Here is a 6,000-nt window from a genome sequence, read left to right as displayed (position 1 = left end):
AGCTCATCCCTCTCTCTTTCCCTCCATTCTACAGCTCATCCCTCTCTTTCCCTCCATTCTACAGCTCATCCCTCTCTCTTTCCCTCCATTCTACAGCTCATCCCTCTCTTTCCCTCCATTCTGCAGCTCGTCCCTGTCTCTTTCCCTCCATTCTACAGCTCATCCCTCTCTCTTTCCCTCCATTCTGCAGCTCATCCCTCTCTCTTTCCCTCCATTCTACAGCTCATCCCTATCTTTCCCTCCATTCTACAGCTCATCCCTCTCTTTCCCTCCATTCTACAGCTCATCCCTCTCTCTTTCCCTCCATTCTACAGCTCATCCCCCTTTCCCTCCATTATACAGCTCATCCCTCTCTTTCCCTCCAATCTACAGCTCATCCCTCTCTTTCCCTCCATTCTACAGCTCATCCCCCTTTCCCTCCATTCTACAGCTCATCCCTCTCTGTCCCTCCATTCTACAGCTCATCCCTCTCTCTTTCCCTCCATTCTACAGCTCATCCCTCTCCTTCCCTCCATTCTACAGCTCATCCCTCTCTCTTTCCCTCCATTCTACAGCTCATCCCTCTCTTTCCCTCCATTCTGCAGCTCGTCCCTGTCTCTTTCCCTCCATTCTACAGCTCATCCCTCTCTCTTTCCCTTCATTCTACAGCTCATCCCTCTCTCTTTCCCTCCATTCTACAGCTCATCTCTCTCTTTCCCTCCATTCTACAGCTCATCCCTCTCTTTCCCTCCATTCTACAGCTCATCCTTCTCTCTTTCCCTCCATTCTACAGCTCATCCCCCTTTCCCTCCATTCTACAGCTCAAACCTCTCTTTCCCTCCATTCTACAGCTGATCCCTCTTTCCCTCCATTCTACAGCTCAAACCTCTCTTTCCCTCCATTCTACAGCTGATCTCTCTTTCCCTCCATTCTACAGCTCATCCCTCTCTTTCCCTCCATTCTACAGCTCAAACCTCTCTTTCCCTCCATTCTAAAGCTCAGCCCTCTTTCCCTCCATTCTACAGCTCATCCCTCTCTTTCCCTCCATTCTACAGCTCATCTCTCTCTCTTTCCCTCCATTCTACAGCTCATCCCTCTCTCTTTCCCTCCATTCTACAGCTCATCCCTCTCTTTCCCTCCATTCTACAGCTCATCCCTCTTTCCCTCGATTCTACAGCTCATCCCTCTCTTTCCCTCCATTCTACAGCTCATCCCTCTCTCTTTCCCTCCATTCTACAGCTCATCCCTCTCTCTTTCCCTCCATTCTGCAGCTCGTCCCTCTCTCTTTCCCTCCATTCTACAGCTCATCCCTCTCTCTTTTCCTCCATTCTACAGCTCATCCCTCTCTCTTTCCCTCCATTCTACAGCTCATCCCTCTCTCTTTCCCTCCATTCTACAGCTCATCCCTCTCTTTCCCTCCATTCTACAGCTCATCCCTCTCTCTTTCCCTCCATTCTACAGCTCATCCCTCTCTTTCCCTCCATTCTGCAGCTCGTCCCTGTCTCTTTCCCTCCATTCTACAGCTCATCCCTCTCTCTTTCCCTCCATTCTGCAGCTCATCCCTCTCTCTTTCCCTCCATTCTACAGCTCATCCCTATCTTTCCCTCCATTCTACAGCTCATCCCTCTCTTTCCCTCCATTCTACAGCTCATCCCTCTCTCTTTCCCTCCATTCTACAGCTCATCCCCCTTTCCCTCCATTATACAGCTCATCCCTCTCTTTCCCTCCAATCTACAGCTCATCCCTCTCTTTCCCTCCATTCTACAGCTCATCCCCCTTTCCCTCCATTCTACAGCTCATCCCTCTCCGTCCCTCCATTCTACAGCTCATCCCTCTCTCTTTCCCTCCATTCTACAGCTCATCCCTCTCCTTCCCTCCATTCTACAGCTCATCCCTCTCTCTTTCCCTCCATTCTACAGCTCATCCCTCTCTTTCCCTCCATTCTGCAGCTCGTCCCTGTCTCTTTCCCTCCATTCTACAGCTCATCCCTCTCTCTTTCCCTTCATTCTACAGCTCATCCCTCTCTCTTTCCCTCCATTCTACAGCTCATCTCTCTCTTTCCCTCCATTCTACAGCTCATCCCTCTCTTTCCCTCCATTCTACAGCTCATCCTTCTCTCTTTCCCTCCATTCTACAGCTCATCCCCCTTTCCCTCCATTCTACAGCTCATCCCTCTCTTTCGCTCCATTCTACAGCTCATCCCTCTCTTTCCCTCCATTCTACAGCTCATCCCCCTTTCCCTCCATTCTACAGCTCATCCCTCTCTTTCCCTCCATTCTACAGCTCATCCCTCTCTCTTTCCCTCCATTCTACAGCTCATCCCTCTCTTTCCCTCCATTCTGCAGCTCATCCCTCTCTCTTTCCCTCCATTCTGCAGCTCACCCCTCTCTTTCCCTCCATTCTACAGCTCATCCCTCTCTTTCCCTCCATTCTACAGCTCATCCCTCTCTTTCCCTCCATTCTACTGCTCATCCCTCTCTTTCCCTCCATTCAACAGCTCATCCCTCCATTCTACAGCTAATCCCCCTCTCTTTCCCTCCATTCTACAGCTCATCCGTCTCTCTTTCCCTCCATTCTACAGCTCATCCCTCTCTTTCCCTCCATTCTACAGCTCATCCCTCTCTCTTTCCGTCCATTCTACAGCTCATCCCTCTCTTTCCCTCCATTCTACAGCTCATCCCTCTCTCTTTCCCTCCATTCTACAGCTCATCCCCCTCTCTTTCCTTCCATTCTACAGCTCATCCCTCTCTCTTTCCCTCCATTCTACAGCTCATCCCTCGCTTTCCCTCCATTTTACAGCTCATCCCTCTCTCTTTCCCTCCATTCTACAGCTCATCCCTCTCTTTCCCTCCATTCTACAGCTCATCCCTCTCTTTCCCTCTGTTCTACAGCTCATCCCTCTTTCCCTCCATTCTACAGCTCATCCCTCGCTCTTTCCCTCCATTCTACAGCTCATCCCTCTCTCTTTCACTCCATTTTACAGCTCATCCCTCTCTTTCCCTCCATTCTACAGCTCATCCCTCTCTTTCCCTCCATTCTACAGCTCATCCCTCTCTTTCCCTCCATTCTACAGCTCATCCCTCTCATTCCCTCCATTCTACAGCTCATCCCTCTCTTTCCCTCCATTTTACAGCTCATCCCTCTCTTTCCCTCCATTCTACAGCTCATCCCTCTCTCTTTCCTCCATTCTACAGCTCATCCCTCTCTTTCCTCCATTCTACAGCTCATCCCTCTCTCTTTCCCTCCATTCTACAGCTCATCCCTCTTTCCCTCCATTCTACAGCTCATCCCTCTCTTTCCCTCCATTCTACAACTCAGCCCTCTCTCTTTCCCTCCAGTCTACAGCTCATCCCTCTCTTTCCCTCCATTCTACAGCTTATCCCTCTTTCTTTCCCTCCATTCTACAGCTCATCCCTCTCTCTTTCCCTCCATTCTACAGCTCGTCCCTCTCTTTCCCTCCTTTCTGCAGCTCATCCCTCTCTCTTTCCCTCCATTCTATAGCTCATCCCTCTCTTTCCCTCCATTCTACAGCTCATCCCTCTCTCTTTCCCTCCATTCTACAGCTCATCCCTCTCTTTCCCTCCATTCTACAGCCCATCCCGCTCTCTTTCCCTCCATTCTACAGCTCATCCCTCACTTTCCCTCCATTCTGCAGCTCATCCCTCTCTCTTTCCCTCCATTCTACAGCTCATCCCTCACTTTCCCTCCATTCTACAGCTCATTCCTCTCTCTTTCCCTCCATTCTACAGCTCATCCCTCTCTTTCCCTCCATTCTACAGCTCATCCCTCTTTCCCTCCATTCTACAGCTCATCACTCTCTTTCCCTCCATTCTACAGCTCATCCCTCTCTTTCCCTCCATTCTACAGCTCATCCCTCTCTCTTTCCCTCCATTCTACAGCTCATCCCTCTCTCTTTCCCTCCATTCTACAGCTCATCCCTCTCTTTCCCTCCATTCTACAGCTCATCTCTCTTTCCCTCCATTCTACAGCTCATCCCTCTCTCTTTCCCTCCATTCTACAGCTCATCCCTCTCTTTCCCTCCATTCTACTGCTTATCCCTCTCTTTCCCTCCATTCTACAGCTCATCCCTCTTTCCCTCCATTCTACAGCTCATCCCTCTCTTTCCCTCCATTCTAGAGCTCATCCCCCTCTCTTTCCCTCCATTCTACAGCTCATCCCTCTCTCTTTCCCTCCATTCTACAGCTCATCCCTCGCTTTCCCTCCATTCTACAGCTGATCCCTCTCTTTCTCTCCATTCTACAGCTCATCCCTCTCTTTCCCTCCATTCTACAGCTCATCCCTTTCTTTCCCTCCATTCTACAGCTCATCCCTCTATTTCCCTCCATTCTACAGCTCATCCCTCTCTCTTTCACTCCATTCTACAGCTCATCCCTCTCTTTCCCTCCATTCTAAAGCTCATCCCTCTCTTTCCCTCCATTCTACAGCTCATCCCTCTTTCCCTCCATTCTACAGCTCATCCCTCTCTTTCCCTCCATTCTACAGCTCATCCCTCTCTTTCCCTCCATTCTACAGCTCATCCCTCTCTCTTTCCCTCCATTCTACAGCTCATCCCTCTCTTTCCCTCCATTCGACAGCTCATCCCTCTTTCCCTCCATTCTACAGCTCATCCCTCTCTTTCCCTCCATTCTACAGCTCATCCCTCTCTTTCCCTCCATTCTACAGCTCATCCCTCTCTCTTTCCCTCCATTATACAGCTCATCCCTCTTTCCCTACATTCTACAGCTCATCCCTCTCTCTTTCCCTCCATTCTGCAGCTCATCCCTCTCTCTTTCCCTCCATTCTACAGCTCATCCCTCTCTTTCCCTCCATTCTGCAGCTCATCCCTCTCTCTTTCCCTCCATTCTACAGCTCATCCCTCTCTTTCCCTCCATTCTACTGCTCATCCCTCTCTAACCCTCCATTCTACAGCTCATCCCTCTCTCTTTCCCTCCATTCTACAGCTCATCCCTCTCTTTCCCTCCATTCTACAGCTCATCCCTCTCTTTCCCTCCATTCTACTGCTCATCCCTCTCTCTCCCTCCATTCTACAGCTCATCCCTCTCTCTTTCCCTCCATTCTACAGCTCATCCCTCTCTTTCCCTCCATTCTGCAGCTCATCCCTCTCCTTCCCTCCATTCTACAGCTCATCCCTCTCTTTCCCTCCATTCTATAGCTCATCCCTCTCTCTTTCCCTACATTCTACAGCTCATCCCTCTCTCTTTCCCTCCATTCTGCAGCTCATCCCTCTCTCTTTCCCTCCATTCTACAGCTCATCCCTCTCTTTCCCTCCATTCTGCAGCTCATCCCTCTCTCTTTCCCTCCATTCTACAGCTCATCCCTCTCTTTCCCTCCATTCTACTGCTCATCCCTCTCTTTCCCTCCATTCTACAGCTCATCCCTCTCTCTTTCCCTCCATTCTACAGCTCATCCCTCTCTTTCCCTCCATTCTGCAGCTCATCCCTCTCCTTCCCTCCATTCTACAGCTCATCCCTCTCTTTCCCTCCATTCTATAGCTCATCCCTCTCTCTTTCCCTCCATTCTACAGCTCATCCCTCTCTCTTTCCCTCCATTCTACAGCTCATCCCTTTCTCTTTCCCTCCATTCTACAGCTCATCCCTCACTTTCCCTCCATTCTACAGCTAATCCCTCTCCTTCCCTCCATTCTACAGCTCATCCCTCTTTCCCTCCATTCTACAGCTCATCCCTCTCTTTCCCTCCATTCTACAGCTCATCCCTCTCTTTCCCTCCATCCTACAGCTCATCCCTCTTTCCCTCCATTCTACAGCTCATCCCTCTCTCTTTCCGTCCATTCTACAGCTCATCCCTCTCTTTCCCTCCAGTCTACAGCTCATCCCACTCTCTTTCCCTCCATTCTACAGCTCACCCCTCTCTTTCCCTCCATTCTACAGCTCATCCCCCTCTCTTTCCCTCCTTTCTACAGCTCATCCCTCTCTCTTTCCCTCCATTCTACAGCTCATCCCTCACTTTCCTTCCATTCTACAGCTCATCCCTCTTTCCCTC

The sequence above is a fragment of the Eucyclogobius newberryi genome, unplaced genomic scaffold (genome assembly GCF_026437365.1).
Source record: "Eucyclogobius newberryi isolate DKJ021-1_F unplaced genomic scaffold, fEucNew1.0.hap1 SCAF_1, whole genome shotgun sequence".
In the NCBI taxonomy this organism is placed as follows: domain Eukaryota; kingdom Metazoa; phylum Chordata; class Actinopteri; order Gobiiformes; family Gobiidae; genus Eucyclogobius; species Eucyclogobius newberryi.
The sequence above is the reverse complement of the archived record's forward strand: the minus strand, read 5'-3'. Positions refer to the sequence as shown.